Here is a 23,277-nt window from a genome sequence, read left to right as displayed (position 1 = left end):
GATGTCAGTCCCCTAGCTGGGCTATATTTGGCTGAATAATGAAGGCGCTCTGGGGAGAAATGGGAGGAACACGTCAGCTTCAGGGGTGGCATCGCCTCGACATGCCATCGTTTATAATAGCGTGTTTGGTGTTTTCGGCAGAGATGACAACAGGGGAAGAGAGTGCAGAGGAGTGTGAGAGAATGAGAGAGAGAGAGAGAGAGAGAGAGAGCTTTTGTTTTGACTGAGAAGTCATACAAATCAAATAAATAAATGATCTACTTCTTCTATAATAGAGGGCTATTATTATGCAAACAAAACATGAGAGAGAGAGAGAGCGTTTTGTTTTGACTGAGAAGTCATACAAATCAAATAAATAAATGATCTACTTTAATAGAGGGCTATTATTATGCAAACAAAACACGATCCAATAGCTCTGAAAATATTCTCACACTCCTGAACACTGGTGTATAGCTCCGTTGTCTGTTTCCCCCCAGGAGACACGCCGTGTCTTTGCAGAGAGTACAAATAAACCTCTGGCTGGCTGTGCACCTGCACTTCACTTTGCAGGTGTGAGTCAACACTGCTGTTGACATTGTGGGAGTAAAACTCATACTTGGACATTTTTAGATTCTGCATCATGTTGTTCCTTTTCCTGAAAGACTTTTCTCTGAATTTATTATGTTCAGACTGTTGCACTAAACTGAGGGAATGGAATGCACTGAGTAGTCTTATAATAGCCATAATAATAATAAGACCACCACCGGCCACGTCTATAATGGCCCTCATTCATTGACGGCTCTTGTTTTGCCCAGCTTAATTCGTCGGGTATTGATTACGGGTCAGCACAGGTCCAATGGCGGCCGGCGGGGTTTGGCTGAGAAGACAAACATGATCGGTCGGGGCTGAAGAGCAGCGGTGTCATGAGGGAGGGCAAAACAAGACCTCTGATGTCTGATCATGTCAACACGATGGGATAATCCAACCATCCATGCTGCACCCCCCCGTGGGTGACACCATGTGCTCTCGGCCAAACAGAACTGTAAGGCGGCGGTTCTCATCCTTTTCTGGCGATGACAAAGTTACTGTCTATCGACATATATTACAATGATGTGACATTCATTTTTGGGGCACCAGCCCCTCCTATACACAGGTTTAATGTTTGTCTTTCATTCAATGTTTGTTTTGTAAACGCCATTGACAATGAAGGGAAAATGTACGTCATAATGTGCCTCATTGCGTCATATTGTCTCTTTATTGTTAATGGCGTTTAATGTTTGTGCTGGCACCGTTTGTTTTACATCACCACTACATCACCTAATCAACATGAGTTAGACTTTAATATAGTAGTGCCCCTCACTTCACACGGGTGTGATTTTTTACATACATTTTTATTATCATAAAATACTAATGTAATGTATCTATCTCTCTATAAATGCACCTGTCTCTTGTGTGTATGTATACGTGTTTACGTACGTCTGTACTCCACGTAACTCGAGAACCGTTCGCCCCACCGACTCCAAATTTGACACACGCGTTCCACACCACCACAGGGATGTGCAGTGCCCGGCCTTGAGTCGTTCAGAACCACAGTTGTCCAGAACCGCCACAAAAGGCCTCTGCCCCAGACTCTGGACAGGGCCCAAATTAGCCAATTGCTCACATCTGATCACCTCTAGATCTTGAGCTGGCCTGTTCTGACATCACAATGTTGTGCTGACATCTGCATAGACTCCATATTTGGGCGTGCCTGACAAAAAACTCCATATTTGGGCATTAAAAGAGACACGGACACAATAACTGGGTGGACATGCATTTAGAGAGTGGGGCACCACTCTAGTACGCCATGCAGTGCCCAACAGGGGCACCACTCTAGTAGGCCATGCAGTGCCCAACGGGGGCACCACTCTAGTAGGCCATGCAGTGCCCAACAGGGGCACCACTCTAGTAGACCATGCAGTGCCCAACAGGGGCATCACTCTAGTAGGCCATGCAGTGCCCAACAGGGGCACCACTCTAGTAGGCCATGCAGGGCCCAACGAGGGCACCACTCTAGTAGGCCATGCAGTGCCAACAGGGGCACCACTCTAGTAGACCATGCAGTGCCAACAGGGGCACCACTCTAGTAGACCATGCAGTGCCCAACGGGGGCACCACTCTAGTAGGCCATGCAGTGCCAACAGGGGCACCACTCTAGTAGACCATGCAGTGCCCAACGGGGGCACCACTCTAGTAGGCCATGCAGTGCCCAACAGGGGCACCACTCTAGTTATTCAAATGTTATTGTTTCGGGGTGCCACATTTTCAGTATCCTCAGGGCACACCAATCACCACTGGCCTATAGGGATCAATGCTGGCCTCTCAGTCACACATGCTGCACAGCACACCACTGCAGGACAAGTGCCACACACACACACACACACACACACACAGACACACACACACACACACACACACACAGACACACACACACACACACACACACACACACACACACACACACACACTGGCAGCTACCCTGCAGTCCAAACACCCAGGGAACGACAGAACGCAGCCTGACAGCTGGTAGGACAGATGAACCAATCAGTAGATGTGCACAGCAGCATTCAGACTAGTTAGTTCACTTGAATTCTCACATTCAGAGAGTGGAATGAACAATACCATGCTGTTTGGCTGTGTATTGTACCATAGGGATGTCCGATCGTTACCGAATACCGATACCAGATAATATTATTTATAATAATACAAAAAGAAAAAATATCTTATTTTGAGGTCCACCGACCAGGAATGGTGCAGTTTATAGCTATCTTAGCTATATATCTCGTGTTGTGTTTATAGCAGACGACTCCTCACTCAAATGTGCACAGTTTGGGCAACTCCAAAGCAAACTCCACATGCCCACCAACATTTGATTCACCTTCCATTGTGTCAAACTCTGTTACCTCTGTGTCGGATCGGTGGTTAGACGTGGCATATCCGCCGATACCGATATGACCCGATATGACCAAATAAAGGCCGATCCGATACTTTTCTCCTACAGTATCGGGACATCTCTAGTATGTACTGTACGTGGGGAAACTGGCCCTCGCGCCTTTCAAAGGATTACTCCATAGGGTTATAGAGTACTGTAGGTTTAGAGCTAAAAGGGTTCAAGGACCACTTCACCACTTTTCTTTTTCTTTTTTTATCCCACAATTTTGTAACTCAATTATCTGAGGGGTCCTAAGGTGGCAAGGGAAGGGGCTGACAGTTATTCATTAGGGGAAATTTTAATTCGAATATATACACATATTATATATATACATACACAACACACATGGGCACATCAGAAGGCAAATTGCAAGAGTACAGCTGGGGCTCTCCAATCCAATGAATCACTTCCTGGCACTGAGCCTTTCCATTGGAAGTACTCTGTAGATTTCTCTATACCACTGAGTCACTGATGGAGGTTTTTCGTGAATCCAATTAAACAAAATGCATTTTCTAGCTACACAGAGAAGCTTATTAAGTAGGATCTAGCACCCCAAATTTGGATGGCAGCCCTAATAAAAGTGCATCCAACTTTTAATGTCGGAGAGACAATTGAGGAGTGGCTGAAAGGGGTCCGTGAGCAGATTATTTGTATTTCAAGGCAGATAAAGCTGTCAGCATAGAAATGAAAAGAGACATTATGTTTCTAGGTGCAGCATATATAGCAAAAATAGTATAGGCCCTAGGATAGAGCCCAAGCTGTAGCTATAATAGGAGAAAGAGGCACTCAACCGTCCTATAGACACACCGGCTAGAGCCTTAGATATAGTCCAATGGCGGCTCTCCTATATAGACTTCTATTGAGAATGGGGACAACCAAATGGGACAATTAAGTCCTGGACCGGAAGTAGGCAGAAATGCATTGGACTCGGGGCAACAGCCCAGCTTTAATGATCTTAAATCCCTTTATTTTAGATTGTTTTGTAGTAATCGTACAACATAAACATTACAGAGACTTCAGTTGTTACTGTGCAATTCTTTAAAACAGTTGTCATGTTGCACAAAAATAGCTCTCATTTGCGCCGCCCTCGTTGAAAACAGTGTATTTCCAACTCCAGCTTGTCTCAGTTCAGGTTGAATGAACAGCGCTCGAGCGCTCGGTTTCTGCCCCCTCAATACGGTAACTCTTTAATTAGATAGCTCTGGTATCGGCTAGTCCGCACTCTCAAATTGCTTCATTAAAGAAGACGACACTGTTCCGTCAAGTGCCCTTTAAGTGCCATCAACTCCATTAGTGCTGTACTTCTTTTAACAAGTGCATCGCCATATAGACACCATTAGCTGTAAGGTCAGGTAAACTCTTTCCAATGCAGAATGTAAAGTAGTAAAATTTGTTTGTGTGCTCGGAGAGAGGCCAAAACAACTTAGAAAAAGAGACGAGAGAGATCTCAGAGATATTCTGGTGGAGGGAGAGAGAGACTGGGAGAAATGGATGTTGTGCGCACGCACGCACGCACGCACGCACGCACGCACGCACGCACGCACGCACGCACGCACACACACACACACACACGCACGCACGTGTCCTGTCATCTCAGAGCGGCCGCTGTAATGAGAACTGACCGTTTCATTGGTGCACCCATACTCACTGTTGTTCACCGCAGCCCCCCCCATCCTATTCTCCTATTAGTCTCTCCTGCTCGTCCTTCTGCTCTCTCATAAATGTAACCATGAGCGTGTCACCTCACCTCACCTCACCTCACCTCTCTCTCCACCCATATCTCATCGTTCTTCCCCCAGCGAGCAGTATCGTGTTGTTGCCATGTCCGCTTATTTATAAGCAACTTATGTTTTTTGTTTCTGGAAAGTTTCTTGTTGTTATTCTTGTGTTTGTTGCTGCTTCTTTCCTAAGTGTAGTTCCGTGTGTATAGTTGGTTTAAAGTGCTCCTAGGTGTGGCCTATAAAGATTGGCAAATGAAACTGACAATGGCGGCAGCCGATATTTAGCTGTTGTTGATAAGCATACATTTTGCGTTGGCTATATGGTTATCTGCAGTCTATACCAAGCTGTACATTCTGAACATTTATTCCTTGTATATTGAGATGTATTTGTTTCCCTGGCACAAAAGGGGGAAATAAAAACAACAAAAACTAAATAAACATATATCGGTATCGATATCGATATCAGTTTCGATACCGGCCATGAATTTCCATATCGCACAACGTGAAAAGAGGAGTTAACAGGCAATTATGGGCACTGTATTTTGCCTTCATTACATAAGTTACAAATCCTCTGACTTCTTTCCAGTCCTTTATATCTATCAATGAACCTTTGGAATTCTTGTGTTGTTTAGCCTAAAGTTGCAAATAAGGTAATCCTCCAGGTCGTTGATAAATAATGATAACAATAATGGTGACAGATTTTCTTTATCACTGTCTTACTCCAGCTAAACTTACAAAGAAATCTGATTTCAAGCCATTAACAAAAACACACCATTTAAAAATGTTATACATATTATTCGTTACTATATCCATAAATGTACCCTTGATGCCTACTTTAGATACAGTAGTTTATACCAAAGGGCATCCCTCCAGACTGTATCGAATGCCTTGCTGTAATCTATAAAGGAACAGAATAATTCAAGCAAAATAATTCAACAATGTGCTTCAAGAGAAAGATATGGTCACTGGTGGAGTAGTTTTTTTTTCTAAGGCCTGCCTGGGTTTCCCTCAAGATAGAATTGTCTTCACAGAAATTTCACAGCCTTGCATTTAGTACATTTGTGAACAATTTACCCATGCAACTCAGAAGCATAATCCCTATATCAGTCGGCAGTATTACCTTTCTTAAAAATTGGTACGATCATGCCAAGTGTCTTCAGGGAAGATACCGGAAATCAAGGATGTTATTAAACAGGGCTGTATATAGTGGCATGAAAATGCTTGCTATAGGCCTACTTTTGATGTATTAATTTAAGACTTGATCAATACCTGCTGCCTTGCCAGATTTTTATTTTGAAATAACCTCGTTAATTACCTGATCTGTAAATCTATCATTTAGAGCACTGTCGTCATGGGTGAGTGTTTCAAAATCAACCTCTGGTATCTGACTCATTTGCACATCCCAGTCAGAAAGACTCTTCATAGAGCTCTTCTGGTGAGATTGGACATTGCTCCTTATTTCTAAGCATCTTCCAGAAAAGCTTTGGGTTTTTAGACTTTATACTCAGCAGCTCCTTATTAAATGAGTATAGTTTCTAAATTCCTACTGGCCTTTAACCCAAAAAAAACGTCTTCTAAATCCTGACAGTTTTCTGAAATACCTACTGTTTCTATATCAGTGCAGTGGTGCTCAATATTTCATGTCAAGGACCACCAAAATTATTAATTTGGCCACCGACCCCCATCTGAAAATATGTTCTTCCAGGGACCCCCCAGAAGCAAAGATTTGAGTTAAAAACGTTCGCTCTGAAAGAATATATAATGAAAGATTTGAGCCACATTTTCACGATTTTTCAAAAATAGCAGACCTACAAGTTCATGAGCTATGAGCTTGTAGATCTTCTATTTTTCAATAGCTAAAGTATAACATAATGCTTAAAACACTAAAAGGGGTTCCCGCCCATGGATTAAACAATTCTTTCTTGTATTCTTTACTATTTAACCTTACGCTTCTGGAAGTAACTTCATTTCTATATGCAATTTGTGCATTCTCTTTGCTTTAAGATATTGTTTTCCTTTTTTGACAACACTCATTTACTGCTTTTTAATTTAGTTTCTTTGTTTCTTTTCTTTCCCCTCGCACAACCTGGCAACCAAAGCAGTGCCAGTGAGTTCCAGTTGTGCTCCGGGGGGATCGGAGAGGTGATTGACAGGCAGGGCAGGTGAAGATGGAGGTGCACGGGGGGTGGGGGGTGGGAGACGACACTGTCGAGAAGCTATGGACTTGATTAAAACATGGCTTGTCTATTCATCAACAGATCCAATGAATCAAACAGTGAGAGGGGGGGGTTGGCTGACAGGCCGGGGCCGAGAGAGGGTGAGAGTGAAAGGTTGAGAGCGAGTGAGTGAAGGAGAGAGAGAGAGGCTGAGCCCCGAGGTCCCTTTGTCACACTTTGTGACAAAGGTAAATGAACATGGGAATAGAGGGAGCAGTTTAAACGGACGCCCAGTGACAGAATGGGGAGGTATATAGAAGGACGATGGGGGATGAATGAAATGAACAAAAGCAGAAAAGAGAGACAGAAGAAAGCCATGGTTGACTGAGAAGGAAAAAAATTAAATGGATCAATATAATGCGGAGACCATCTCTTTCTGGAAAAATGTAATTGTTTTTAATGAATGAAAAACATTTCCAGGAAAAAGGAACAGTATATTTTGATGGCCTTGATGTCGTATAATGGCTGACTTCACGCTTGCTGAAAATAGCACATCAACAAGCTCACAACACGTCGCAGCGCGACGCGTTGTGAGCTTGTTGATGTGCTATTCTCCAGCATGCAATTATTGTAAAATGACTTGTGTCTTCTAGGAAAATATAAAATTGGATCTAATGTACACTCTACAGTATATGTGCTTGAATTGCTGTCACAACCAATGATAACTTTGTGCTTCCACTGGGTTTTAGTTTTTGTTTGTTTTTGGAAAAAGGTGTTGGGTGTCACATTCTAGGTACTGTAGCTCAATTGAATTGAAAGAAGGAAGGAAGGAAGGAAGGAAGGAAGGAAGGAAGGAAAAGAAAGAAAGAAAGAAAGAAAGAAAAACTTGGCACAGGGGTTAAATGAAAAAGAAAACAAAAGAAAGGCGAGGAGAGGACTGGCGTCCGGGCAGCAGAAAGGGCCAAGGCAGTGACTCCCCATCCCACCCCACCCCCACCCCAGTGCCATCCCCGCTCCACTCAAATCATCAGCAAAACAGACGGCTGGTGTCAGTGGCCATTTTGAATGAGCGGGCGGGCTGGTGGGCCAATCTACCATAATGACGGCCTGATGTCGAGGCCATTTAATTATCGTTAGCATGACTGATGGTGCTGCTTCGGTCCCATTAATACAGACGCCATGCACCATCGAGGCGATGCAGAGTCAACGTTCCCCACACCCAGGGAAGGAAGGGACATTATATACTCAGAGCAGTGTTGTTTTTGGCAAGAATTATTTATTTTAGTTTTAGTCATAGTCTCTTGAATAGCTTCCATTTAGTTTTAGTCACATTTTAGTCACCTGGAATGTCTTACGGAATGTCTAAAGACTAAAATGTTCTGGCGGGCCTTGATGCCGTCGTAATGTTTTTACAGTTGCTGAAACTAACCGATCTACAAGCTCACAACGCGTCGCAGCTTGTAGATCATCTATTTTCAGCACCAATTGTAAAATGACTTATTTGTCCACTAGTCCCTTCCTAACATTTTACTCTAGTTTTTATCTGTTGACGAAATTTTCAATATATTTAGTCTTATTTTTAGTCCTCGTTTTATCCTAGTCCTATAGTTTTTATTCAGTTTTCGCCAGTGAAAAAAGGTCATCGACGAACATTCTTAGTCATAGTATTAGTCAACTAAATCAACACTGACTCAGAGGCTGCTGAACTTTCCAGGTGTGACTAAAATGTGACTAAAAACTAAATGAAAACTAAAATAAAAATGTGCTGTCAAAATCAACTGGAAGGGTTTAAGAGGATATATATATATATATATATATATAGGACAGGAGAAATGACACCCAATTAGACACATTTAATTAACAAGTGGCACACACTCTCTCTCTCTCTCTCTTGCTGCCTGCTATCGTCAGCGCTCACCTAATTATCCGTGTTTTCTTTGTGACGTGCCTGTAGGGCATAAACAAAGCCTCCACATTAGAACAGCCCTCGGCGCGTGCCGTATACGCACGATCTGGGGAAACACGCACGTCGTCGTCGTTTCTATGGAAACCTTGTATGTCCAAAACCGTTGTTTTTGGCAGCACATTTTTATTTTAGTTTTAGTCATAGTCTCTTGAACAGTTTTAATTTAGTTTGAGTTACATTTTGGTCACCTGGAATGTTTTAGTGTTAGTCTAGTTTTAGTCGACTAAATCTGCAGTTTATTTAGTCGACTAAAATGTCTTTTGTCGGGCCTTGATGCCGTCGTAATGACTGATTTTACACTTGCTGAAAATAGCCAATCTAGTCCCGACTAGTCCCTTCCTAACATTTTAGTCTCGTTTTTAGCTGTTGACAAAATTGTCAATATATTTAGTTTTAGTCATCATAGCTTAGTTTTCAATTAGTTTCCATTTAGTTTTCGTCAGTGAAAAAAGGTAGTCGACGAACATTTTTGTCTTAGTTTTAGTCGACAAAAACAACACTGCTTTTCAGGACGTGGAAGCTGAGTTTAGTTGCAATGGATCCAATGTAGTTATTGTTTTGCCACAAGCTGTTGTTAATGCTTTTAATTGGTTCAATAAAAGCCCACACAGACTTCAAAGGTTGTGTGGGTGTAATTTGTGGTCCTTAAACCTAAAAGAAAAACTATATTAAAAAAATATCTAACACTTTCGTGTGACACTGTATAGTTATAAATTATGACGAAGTATATGTAGGGCATTCACTTAATGACCAAAACACATTGATGTTGAAATATGGAGATAATAATAATATACAAGGTTTCTGCTCGACAGCATGTAAATAATGTACTAAAAATACACCGCCGTCCGTCTCCCCCCAGACAGACTTTGTTCCTTCAAATTGTGAAAGATGTCCCACTTAACCTCCTGCCGTTCTGTGTGGAGTCTCAGCCAGAGAGAGAGAGAGACAGAGAGACAGAGAGGGGGGGGGGGGATAAGACATCTGGCTCCCTAAGCAAACCCCCTGAGGATGAGCCATGGAGTGTCAACTCAAAGAGTTCATGTGGCTCCAGTCCACACACCCCCAGACACCCTCAGCCCACCCTGGGCAAGACCTACGCTGTAGTGGCTATCATTTGTTTGCCGATAGCTTCTCTGCCTTACGTTGTGACCAGGCTTTTCTTTTCGCAGATAAGTAAGCCTGGGACCGAGGCTACCCTCAGCCAATGCGTAATTTTTTTCCCAAGACATATTTTACTCGTATAGAGGGTATATCCCGCTTATTTCATGGCTACTTAACATAAATTAATAATGAATAGTAATAAATTATGAATTAATAAATTGCCAAAAACACAACAAAAAAAGTATTCCATAATTTCACGCTGGCTGCGTCTGCCCAGCTGCAGGGCTGGAGCACTGTCGGAAAACAAGGAAGTGAGTTGATCAAATAGAATCCATTTTTGGGTACTGCTTTGTCTATTTCTCGCTGAAATGTTTTCAAAAAACATTTTTGAGAGCAATGTTTAGCTGTAAATGGTCAACTGGCACTGTGCCGACACAATCCAAATTCCTTCCGTTCCTCTGATCTCGGTCCATTCGGCATTGAGAGCGTCACTCGCCCTCAACATTGATTAAAGTTGGACCCTGCAGGCCAGGTCCAACGCTTGACATCGACGTACTGTATAGCCTATAGGTCATGTCACTATGGCAACCAGGCAGACTGGTCGGTCGCAACGAAGGCAATGGGTATCAGAGCATATCGTTTTTCACTTGTAAAATAACATACTTGTAAAATACAAAATGGCAGGTCCTAAACACTTGGCAGCAACGGGGTGCATACTTAGTTTTAGACTATAGTCATTGGTTAGACATGGGTTAAGGTTAGGTTTAGGTGTGCTGCCCCGTGGGAGGTTAGGGTTAGGGCGAGGGTTTGAGATAGGTTGTAGTCGTAGGACTAATGACTGGTCTAACCAATGACTAGTCTAAACCAAGTACTGTCTAAACTAAGTACTGCACCCGACAAGCTAGGCACTCACAATGTGTGACTGCATGGGCCTCCGGGCGATGGGATTTCAAGAGAGAGTTCGAGCTTTCCACCCAGTTTGAAGTCCTTTTTTTGGTGGCTCTTGGAGGGCAGTGTACCCACAAAACTGTGTTTAGTTTATATAATCAATACAAGCACTGCTACCACTTTAATTCTCTTCTAATTTCATTGTTTGTTCCTGCGATGCACGCACTACACTAACTACAGCTTTTGTTTCGGTACAAATGAGATGATGTGGTGTCGGCAGCTCCCGGTGGCCTGGGGGCTCCGGCACCTGTTCCACTTCAGTGACTTTAAACCCTGTCAACTCCTTGCCCTCTAATCCGTCCTCTCATCACCTCACTCCATCTATCCTTCACTCTGTCTCTGATCCCTCCTCTCACCACCTCACTCCATCTATCCTTCACTCTGTCTCTGTCACTCTTTCCATCTCCCTCTCTCTCTCTCTCTCTCTCTCTCTCTCTCTCTCTCTCCCCCTCTCTCACACACACTGTATCCCCCTTATTATACAGCCTATACTTACGAGTTGAATCAAAATATTCTACACCAAATATTGATTTAACATTTATTTTATTAGCTGTGAGTTCATGCATTTATAGCAACACAAAACAGACCGAGCTCTCTCTCTCTCCCTCTCACACTGTATCTCCCTCATTATGCGGCTAATTACGAGTAGAATCAAAACATTCGACACCAAATATTGATTTAACATTCATTCAATTAGCTGTGAGTTCAGGCTTTGATAGCAACACAAACCAGACCGATGCTCATTCCATTATATTGAGAACAGCACATCTGCTATCGAGAAATATCAGAATGCCATGATTTACCAATTAGAATCGAGTATCCAACAAAGCCATTTAAAAAAAACACACAAATATGAATGTGAAACAATAGCAAGGGGTTATTTATTACTGTTCTAGTTGAGCTTTCACTGCATTGAGATACTCTGCTACAAACAGCAGGCACAGAACTAGACACGGTAACAATAACCCATTCATGGGCGGGAACCCCTTTTGGTGTTTTAAGCGTTATGTTATACTTTAGCTATTGAAAAATAGCAGATCTACAAGGTCATAGCGCGGCACCGAGTGGCACGCTACTCGGTGCCGCGCTAGGCTTTTTAACTCAACTCTTTGCTTCCGAGGGGTCCCTGGAACAACATATTTTCAGATGGGGGTCCGGGGTCAATTACATATATATTTGGGGGTCCTTGACATGAAAAGGTTTGAGAACCACTGATACAGAAACATGGGTCAGGTCTAAATGGTTTAAATAGTGAACACACCACTAAATGCTTTAGGTATTTGGCTCACCACGTCTGAGGAGGTTCTGCCCAATAGGACATGCTGGCACATACTGTAAGAGTATAGCACTGTCAACCAAGATATACTACTGTACGCCCTAACACCCACACGTATAGAAGCAATGCTAGAAATCATCTCAGCCTCTGGCCACACACACACACGCATACTTCCTCACAAACACATGGGCGTTGGAACATGTGAAATGTGCACACACACATAAACATGTGCAGGCTTCCTAATCGCTATAGTGTGCGTGCGTGCGTGCGTGCGTGCATGTACAATATACGTTGCCATGTCACGATTGGACGCTTACGGTAAACCCCACCATGCGTGTCACCATGGCAACTGGGTCAGGGTGGTGTATCAAGTGGCCGAGGCATCGTAGGTTAGTGAGGTTACGTCATTGGACTATAAAACAGCGGTGCCCCAACTTTTTGGGCCGTACACCCCCTGTTACCTCCTGACCTAGCTGACGCACCCCCCCCCCCCCCCCCCCCCCAACGCTCGGTCTCGTTGGTCAATTTATTTATTTTTGATGGTTGTTTTTGTGGCTTTTGCCTTTATTTTGATATATTTTATGGAGGGACAGACAGTAGGCTGACAGAAATGGGGGGAGATAGATGGGGGGCTGACATGCAGTAAAGGCCGTCGGGATCGGGAGTCTAACCCGCGGCACACTGCCAGACTGGATTACCAGCCAAGGTGCCTGGCCCGCTGATCCATGATTTTTTAATGATCGTTGCCATGCCATACAAATAAAGGCTTTTTTCACTTGACTGGAACAGAGTGCCTTGGACCCCCTTTTTTATCTTTTCATGTTTGAACCCTCGCCAACGCACCTGTTTTCAGTTCACAACTACAAAGGACGACGGCAGCGCTTCTTTCTTCTATTCAACGCTCGGTCTCGTTGTATTTGGCCGAAAATGATATATCTTTTATATGATTTTGGCAAATAATCACAGAATGTCACTGCACTGAGAGACATGCAGCTGCTGTATACTCCCACAGCTGCTCTATACATCTCCTTACAACAGTGTTTTAGCAGATTTTGCCGTTTGTCTTAACACTAGGCTGTCTGAACTCATCTCATCTACTACTATGACTATGAAAGGTCAAGATGACCGTGTTTTTCGTGCGATTTGATTGGCCACTCTCTCCCCCACTCGTCTAATGATATTCACACCTCTCCCTGCACCCGTTGACGGCTTGCCATTGTCTTCTAAATGTTACATTCCAACTAATTCCTCCTGTGTATACAAATGTATACAACTCACAACTCACAACTCACAACGACTAAATGTTGTTTTAGAGGTTATATTTGTTATCTGCGGTTTGCAGAAATAACAATGTCTGACTTTATTTCTCCCGAAAATATATGGTGAAATATGGTGTGTTGACTGACTGGCGTATTGTTTCCACCAAGCGCATAGCTCAATAAATAAATGTTGACTCATGTTTTTATTTTATTTCAGGCTGTTTTCAATATACCCTGCAGAAGGCAACCTGTTTTGCCGAAACGTTGGAATAATAATGTTTATAGCATCGTGACTACAAGCTGTGCGGCCTCTTTCCTTTCTTAGTCAAAGGCTGTTTCTATGTTCCTATGTCGCGCATATTCATATCATCAGCACATCTTACCGTCTCGTTTCTGTTATCCAGCACTATAAATATTGCTTGTCTGTCTAATCAACTGTATTGAATCAATCAAATGTTTATTTTGTACCGTAGGCTATGCATATAGTTTCTGTACGTTTATGAGGCTTGAAAACAGCCTGAAATAAAGTCTGATAGTAGTAGCCTATTTCAATGTGAATTTATTTCTGATCCAAATAACAAATACAATACTGGGCGTTGGGGTGCGTCAGCTCGAGCTCGGTCAGGATGTAACAGTGGGTACACCAACACAGTTTGGAATATTGAGACATTTCTATGAAGAACACATCACAGCCGGCCTGCAAACTGGACCCCAGTTTGTTGACTATAAATTAAAGTTGGAATTGCGTGGCACTCTTGGAACTGAATGCTCAAGCAATTTCCGCAGCCATGTAGTTGGCACTTTTCTCCTAGCAGACTGTTAAACTTATAATGCTTTGTAACTAAGATCGTTTGTCTCTGAATTGTGCAGAGCAAACTTTGCCACAGAAACACAAATGAGTCCCGGCCCGGTCATTGCTGGCCAAGCTCGGGATTTTAATGTTGTCCGTCCCGAGTCTCGGACGGGGCACAAAATGACCAAACCGTTGAGTTGAAGTATACAACACAGCTCCACAATGAGACAGATACTGTAGGGTCACTGCCTCACTCCCACTGGACAAATTGGGGAGGAGGAAGAATATTGCACGCATGCACACGCACGCACACACCTCCCACTCGTTTTAGTCACAGTGGGTGTCTTTTCCCTCCCCTGTAATGTCTCCCCCGTCGCACACGGACTAGCAAGCTCTTCCCTATACCTTCATTACTTCATCTATCAGTCCGGCGGTAGAAAGAGAGATAAGAGAAGAAAGAGAATGAGGGGGAGAGAGGATGGCTTGAGGAGCAGGAGAGGAGAGAGGGGATGGCTTGAGGAGCAGGAGAGGAGAGAGGGGATGGGTTGAGGAGCAGGAGAGGAGAGAGGGGATGGGTTGAGGAGCAGGAGAGGAGAGAGGGGATGGGTTGAGGAGCAGGAGAGGAGAGAGGGGATGGGTTGAGGAGCAGGAGAGGAGAGAGGGGATGGGTTGAGGAGCAGGAGAGGAGAGAGGGGATGGGTTGAGGAGCAGGAGAGGAGAGAGGGGATGGGTTGAGGAGCAGGAGAGGAGAGAGGGGATGGGTTGAGGAGCAGGAGAGGAGAGAGGGGATGGGTTGAGGAGCAGGAGAGGAGAGAGGGGATGGGTTGAGGAGCAGGAGAGGAGAGAGGGGATGGGTTGAGGAGCAGGAGAGGAGAGAGGGGATGGGTTGTGTGATCAAGCTCAAGAATGGAGGTTCAATAAAAAACAGATGAAATAAAAAGACATATTTGTCTCGAAAATGGGGGACTGCAGATGCGCCGGCCTAACAGTGCACTATACTTCGTGTCAGGGAAGAAAGAGGTCACGTTTCCATTTCAACCCTATTTCTATGTCCCCCTCTTTCTTTCTTTCTTTCTTTCTTTCTTTCTTTCTTTCTTTCTTTCTCTAGCATATTTGTGTCCTCTGCTGTGTATACCCTCACCCCCACCACCACCACCACCTCCACCTTGGCATTTCAGTGACATCAGGGAACGCTCGCCCTTTTTTGACCTGTCTAGACAGAATGGATGCGACTGCCAAACAATAGCAGCCACTTGTCTGCGAATCGATTTAATGCAACAACATGGACCGATCAGCACCAACTTTTCCAAAGAAATAGCTCCACACATTTTTGTTTTGATTTCCAATGCATGGCTTTTGAAAATTACGTAATAATTAAGTCTATGAGCTTTTTAGAGCACTTTTTACGTAAATTGTTTTCCAGCCAGGTCTACGGACTTTAATATTTGTTTAGGGCACTAAATGACTAAAAGAGAGGTCAGGTAACTGATTTCATTTTATACAATAATAACACTCTCGTAGTCGTAACGTATATAGTGGCATTGAATCTGAAATCGCGTGGCAGCCACAGTGTCTCACACAAGTGTGATTTTTAATTTAGTCAATGGGGCTTGGATTGGGCTGAAACATTGCCCAAATCAGTCATATGACTGATGTCGCAGGCTTACAATTCATACAATTTACAATGTTAATGCTTTAGCAGATGCTCTTAATCCAGAGTGATTTACAATAAGCCAGAACATTACAACGGTAATACATCAAATACATAGAAATAGTCATCAAGAATCATAAGCAATAACCTATAAGAACCTAATAGGCTATCTGTCTAACGGTAGATTATCTGTGCAATGAAGCTATGAGTATACATCATGAAGCCTGAGATCCACGCCATTATTAATGAATGCACATGTGTGTTCTTTTTGGTTTGTCCTGTAAGACGTGAGCGTTTGTTTAGCCGTGTAGCTTTTTAACAAGGCCGTCGTCTTCCCCCCTGCATGCTTCACCCTCCAGAGAGTATACAGGACCTCTCTTTACATGAGTCCAATAAAACCCTGTGTCACTCATCCCCTGTCTGGAAGCACCGAGTGGCATTCTAGTTTCTGTTAGCTGCACGTGTGTGTGTGTGTGTGTGTGTGTGTGTGGCTGTGTGTGTGTGGCTGTGTGGCTGTGTGCACGTGCGCATGTGCGCGTGCGCGTGCACGTGCGCATGTGCGTGATGTATGTGTATGCATGTTGATAGGGATTGCGTCAGGAATAACTGTCATGGGGGCTTTTCTTCAATCTCCCTCTCCCCATCCTCTCTCCACCTGTCCCTCCGTCTCTCATCCTCCTCTCCCTGCCTCCCCTGCACTGTATGTCTCATCCCTTTTGTCTCTTTCTAATAACCTTACTGTGCGTGGTGGTGGGAGACTTCGGGGAGGCAATTCACCCTATAGGCCAGTTCGTCCGAGAAAGATCATCTCAGGTTGCTGGGTAAAAGAAACAGGTGAACAGAGCTAGACACATTCAGACTCCCCTCGTGCTATCGCACACAAACGCCAAGAACTGTCTGTCCTGCAGATACAAACTGGCTGTTCTATACAGAACAAAATGGTTGTAACAGCGAGAAATAAGATATCAGACAAACAGAAGGAACTGTTTTTCTTTTGCCCACAATAACAGTTTTATTCTCAAGTGGATGAAGTAAGTAAACATTGCAATGTATAGCGATATATGAGCAAGTTGTAACTTAATGTGTCAAACTTTCTTTTCATGATGAGTTCGACATGAGGATGCATGAATAAGCCTCATTTTTGGCCATTTCTATAGTTTTGTGTATAAACAAATACAAAATAAGTGCTTTCTAGCAGTCAGGGAACCTGTATGGAACCTGCCACTGGTTCTATTTGTGCAGTGTTTCACTAACATTTGTCCAATAACAATTCAGACTAAATACTGTATACTGGTGTCTAAAAACAGTTAAAAAAGATTTTTGAGGGGCAACTGCAGGGCAACAACCATCTCCATGGGCGTCTGTACTGTAGCTTGCGTGAAATTCCTGCCCTGGCTTTTAAACTGAAACAGCACTTCATTGATTTGTGCGTGCGTGCATGCGTGCGTGCGTGCGTGCGTGCGTGCGTGCGTGCGTGCGTGCGTGCGTGAGCGGAGCTGGAGTGGATCAGGACAATTTTTAAAGAATTCGGGAAGCACGGAGCAGAACACTCTTGCAATCTCTCACTCTATCTCCTGCCCCTCATTCTTTTCCTCTGTCTCTCTCTCTCTCTCTCTCTCTCTCCCCACGTGCTCCACCACCCATCATCTTATTTTCCGTTAATGAGGCGTTTCGGAAGGTAGGAAATGAAACGTCCTCTCCTGTCTGTAAAGCAGCCATCCGGATATACCACAGTAATTATAACGCTTGTTTACTTCAGCTCTCTTTAGGGGTGCATTCTTCTTTTCCTGTCACCAGGGGAAACGGATATGTGGCGTGGGCGGTGGCTCATATGTGTGTACAGCATGTGAAATGATACAGGAGGAGCAGTCATCTTCCATTCCGTTCCCATGTCATTATCTCTATACCACCACGAAGGGGGTCAACACCTTGCCCGTGTGATTACCGGGGACAGGGAGTGCGTGGGGACGTTATTGGCCGGCTGCAGTGCAGAAACCTTGGCTGTAATTTAAGGGGAACAGACACAGATGACAGGTGTGTGCGCCATGTGAGAAATAGCAGCCACTTGGAGCACTGGGTGTGCTCAAATCCTTTAATGTCAGGATCTGATCACTGATGCTGGGATAAACGGTTAACTTAATCACAGCATGTGACTTAATAGAGGGTTCATAATAGCAGCACAGTGTGACTGTAACGACATGAAGTGCAGGGGAGAGGAGGAGGATGTGTTTCACAGTGTATGCGATTTTTGCCACTATGATGTATAAAATTCTTCATTCATTGTCAATGGGAATTTAATGTTTGTAAGATGAAAATCTATACTAATAGACTAAAACAAAAAAGTGGTGAGGGCGAGAAGGTAATTTTGCCTTATTGTGCCTTAACAGGTTTTTGATGGTGGCCATATGGATTTGTGGCTCTCATGAATTTTCCTCGCATTTTTGCGACATATATGGGGGCTCAATTTGTTTAATAACCCTCCTAGATGACAAATCCTATTGAGAAACGGACCTTTGCTCTCCACGGTCACGAAACTGGCGTAAACGACCGATATGTACTTTTTTTTATGTTTTCGGGGCCAGGTAGGGCGCAAAATGTTGGCCCAGTTAGGGCCCAGGTAGGGCCCAGTTAGGGCCCAGGGCCCGGGCTTTAATTTTCAGCATGTTGAGAACTCTAGTTTAAGCCGGCTGCCGTCCTTGGCTGCGCTAATAACTTTGGAACGGACCCCTTGCTCCCCCCTAAAATCGCATGACCTCAAAGACGATGTTCATATTTGATGTTTGGACCATAACTTTGGTCTGAGGCCTCCATCTGGGCAAATATTTGACCCCTTTGGGCACTGTGCATGAACGTCTACTCTGTATTTATGTCTGCAATATATTTTCAGGCAGTCAGTTTCAGGCACTTTTCCTGTGTTTTGTTATGTTTATTGTACCGTATTTATGGCTGTAATATCTTCTCTGCGGTTTTTTTCCCATCTGGCCATCCACAAAATATAGCCTACTCCGTTCAACTTCAGGATATTAGAAGTACAAATTATGATGACGAATGTGTGGGACATTTGACCCCGAGTCAGACATTCATCTACTCAAAAATAAATAATAAATACCGTAATTTCCGGACTATAAGTCGCTACTTTTTTCCCATGCTTTGAACCCTGCGGCCTATGGATTTGTACAGCTAACGGCCACTAGGGGACCTTCTAAATCTATCTCTATGCCTGCGGCTTATAGTCCAGTGCAGCGCCTTGTACACATTTGTTTTGTATATGTTTATATGTTGTTTGGCTTATATATTCAGGTGCGCTTTATACTGTATGGGTTTCACTGGGAGAGAGGCCTTTAATTAAAGATAAAAGACAGCTCTGTCCTGCATTGAATCCTGACTGCATTAATCTTTCCGGGCCTCTCAATTAAATGTAACACATTGACATACAGGTTTATGTCTCAATAACACATTGACAGATATACATTTTATGTCTCAATAACACATTGACAGACATACAGGTTTATGTCTCAATAACACATTGACAGATATACAGGTTTATGTTTATGTATTTGAAGTCCGTGAGGTTTTTATAACCTCTTTCCGGTCAAAGGTTCCACAACAAAGTGTGTCAGTTAATTAGATACACAATAGCCTATATCCTGTGCAATTCAATTATGTTCATGTCAGCGGCAGTACCCCATGACGCTGTTGTGAAATTATTGAGCTAATGTGTTTGTTTTTCCTCCCACTTGGATGATACAATGTGTCCTCAGCAATTTGGGTAATTATCGTTGACCCCCCTTCCCCCCTACTGTGCGTGCGTGCGTGCGTGTGTGCATTGATTGCATTGAGAGGTGCGTGTGGCTCGAGTGACCAGGGAATTTGTATACTTGACTTTGTGGTTTACTGCGCCAAGAGCACTCACTGCATGGATAATTGCATGACCCTTTTCATGTCATATGAAAGCAGGGAATGATATATAGCTTCAAATTTACATACTGGTTGTTCAGTTTGACCCACCAGTTTTGAAGATATTGCTTATAGAGTAATGTAGAGTAGTGTCTCTAACATTACACCTATAGCTACACCTAGCATTTATTTAATATTTGTATGTCGATTTCAGCTCTGACATTTATTTCAGAGTTTCAGACATGCTCTAGTATGTGAAGAGTCTGCCTGTGCTATTAACTCATTGTCGATGGCAGGCTCTCAGTCAAATCTGGTCACATATATGTACAGGGTTAAAAGTGCCCACCACCATCTATAGACTGGGGTACCTTCCTGTCACGGTTGGAGACCAGAGGGGGTAGGACCCAAATACAGGACGACAGTCAGGAACAGCTTCAATGTGTTTATTAACACCCAAAAACAAAGAACACGAGGAGCACTGGGAAAATAACAAACACTAGGAGCAAGGAAAAGACAGGAGCAACAAGAAACTGTGACTATAACTAATAATCCAACAAGGAAATGAACAAAACAGGGGAGTATACAGTATAAAGACAAAGGGAGTACAGGACACAGGTGAAACTAACACAGGGATAGGCTAAGACTAAAAGGACGCAAGTGCAAAACATAGGCTAATCACAGTACTGGTGAGACAAGGCAGGTACAAAATACAGGGGCAGACAGGAAGGCACAAAATAAAGGTAGGCTACACAGTGAAAGATCAACTCACATAAGAAACATGGAACACAATACTACAAAATCACAGGAAAACAGTAAAGTAAAACACTAAATAACTAAAAACCAAGAAACACATAATACAAAGCAGGGGGGGGGGGGGGGGTGTGGCGCTAAATAAAATATCTGATCTGTAAAAAATCAAATCTTGTTGATCAATAGAATAGGATTTTTCTGTTTGGATGTATGGGCTGTCAAGGCCAGAAAGTAGTTTTTGCCATTCCTGCGTAACTTCCAGTTCTGATGATGATGTCATGCGCATATACCCTCTATAGCTGTGAAAACCTTCGATGACTTCCACCAGGTTACCAAAAGAAAACAACAAGAGAAATTACCTATTATTTTTAGCGACGTGTGCAGCGAATTCATTGCCTCGCAAAACCACTAATTTGCTGTATATGCGCCAATAAAACTGCAGCGCATACACCTGCTCACTGCTCGTTTTAACAGCCAACTCTTGAAGAGGGAAGTTGTTCACTCATAAAAACCCCGCCACAAAATCTTCAGCTACTGTATTATGAGGCATGAGCGAGGGATTGTTCGCGTGTGTGCAATATGACAATACACATTGCAAAAGCATCATCATCAGGCTAGCATACACACAGCTTTTACAGTGCACACAATCATGCAGGCACACATATTCCTGCTCAAACGCAAGCATGCACACATAAAGTACACACTCACACACACCTGTGTGCACTGCACATATAAGTATGTGCAGTATGTGTATGTGCGTGCGTGTGTGCATATACTGTACGTTCGTCCTGAGTCGTGCGTGCGTGCGTGAGTGAATGTTTGTGTGTGTGCAGTGTGCACGCATGTGTGTGTGTGATATTATATATACAACACACACTGTGCACTAAAAGCGTCATCATCATCGTTCCTCCAGTGATCCATCATGCTGTGATCTCAGATCTTGGACGGGGACATACGTGGTGATTGCATGCAGGCACATATGGTGGTGCAGATGGGACACGTACGGTGGAGAGCTCTCCCCGCTGCTACGGTCTATTCTTATCACACAGAGAGTTGTGTTTGTTACAATAGCGTATTGTTTTAAAATCCCACCGGGTGTAGGCCTACCGAATGTGTCATGGATCTATATCAGCATGCACATAATCACATCTATTGAGCATGATGATAGGGATGTTAGGGAGCTGGCTATAGATCTTCCCTGTTCCTCGATTTGAGGAGACGCAAGGTCCCCTTATTAGCCAGGGGGTCAGAGCCCCACTTCCTTGGTTTCAAAAGGAAACCCAGTGGGAAACTGGACACTCGCTCCCCATGCAGGCTTTGGAGTTTCGTCAGATTGGCCCGGCTTTGAACGGTCTCTGCGTCCAAGCCGGTGTGTCCCTGGAGTGGGCGTGCAGTCTGACTCGGAGACTGTGGAGGTCTCTGAGGACATAATAACTGACCCCCTCACCTCTGTTAGAGCAACAGTAGCCTGCGGTCATATGCTTTCTATGGCATAGGCAGCTCCCGGCAGGATCCGCCGGGAGAATCTAGACGCAGCTGCGCGACATGAGACTAATTAATTAGAGCAACAGAGAGAGAGAGAGGAGTGTGTGTGTACGTGTGCGCGTCAATGTGTGCACGTTTGTTCTCCCTGGAAATAAAAACGTCTGGGTTTCCGAGGCTAGAGCAACAGTGACCTATCAGCGGACACACTCACCTGTTGACACCTATAAGGGTGCCCGGCGGACCCTGTTGGATATGTTCCAACATCGGCAAGAACAACACTGGACTGGACTCAAATTCCAGGGGTGGAATGCTGACCATTCTGTTTCCCATTCATTTCAAGGAACACTGCTCTCAATGAGGACATTAATCACCTTTACAGTAAACGCCAGGTTACAGATCCTTCCCACTAAACTCAACCTTTCCCTCTGGTTCCCCTCCACCCATGCACCTCATTGCTTGCACAAACATTCCTGTTTCAAACCTTTCATGTTTCAACTCTGTACTGAAAATCCTGAAATCTTTGCACATCTCTCTGCTAACACACAAGATGGTGTTATTGTCAATGAAGAGAACAGATCAGTTTCCATCCTTGAAATGGCCTGACTGCTCCTTTGATTCTAGCTTAGAAGAAGCCTTTATGACCAAGTCATTAAATACCAGCCACTCCTCCAGACCATCATAGAGATATATAATAGGCTACAGGTGCAATCTACTTTGTTGTTTATCTTTGGCAGCCTAGGACATGTACATAGGTTGGTTGTAAAAGGCTTCCAACAACTTGGGATGCCAAAAAAAGCAGCTAAACAGCTTGCAAAATTCTGTGCGTTAGTGTTATGGAGGGACATGGCGTTGTGGCCTCTTCACTGACACATGTCGGTTAAATAAAACGGGAAATCACTCCGAGTAAGTCACGCACGCACACGTCAAGCCTCATGCAGGGAATAACAGATAAACATAATTTGACTCAATTCAATTTTATTACATTGATGTTCCTTTCTCTTTCACTGGACACCTGAGCATTGGAAGAACGTCTACCACTGACAACACCAGATAGTAGGGAGAGAGAGGGGGGGGGAAGAGAGCGCAGCAGAGGATTGGAGATTGGATGATAGTAGAAATTGAGAGATCCATCAAAGAGAGAGAGAGACGTCTCTCTCTCTCTGGGGAGGCTGATGGAGAAAGAAGATAACAGACAGACCCTCAAATAGCCACAGATAAGACAACATCATGGAGTGACGCGGAACTAAATTTACAATGGAGACGGGGAGAGGTTAGAGAGAGAGAGAGAGGGGCGTGGGAGGGGTATCCTGATCTCTGCGCTGTG

General features: G+C 43.9%; 1 protein-coding gene across 9 annotated transcripts in view; it reads left to right on the top strand.

The window, feature by feature from the left end:
* The window catches only part of sorcs2 (sortilin-related VPS10 domain containing receptor 2), a gene marked incomplete at its 3' end in the record, with an annotated part of 211,857 nt that overhangs the window by 140,851 nt on the left and 47,729 nt on the right, over positions 1 to 23,277 (top strand). The gene's annotated exons all lie outside the window — the stretch shown is intronic.

This window comes from Protomyctophum bolini (assembly GCF_963924005.1).
Source record: "Protomyctophum bolini genome assembly, chromosome: 20".
NCBI classification, from domain to species: Eukaryota; Metazoa; Chordata; class Actinopteri; order Myctophiformes; family Myctophidae; genus Protomyctophum; species Protomyctophum bolini.
The sequence above is the reverse complement of the archived record's forward strand: the minus strand, read 5'-3'. Positions and strand labels throughout refer to the sequence as shown.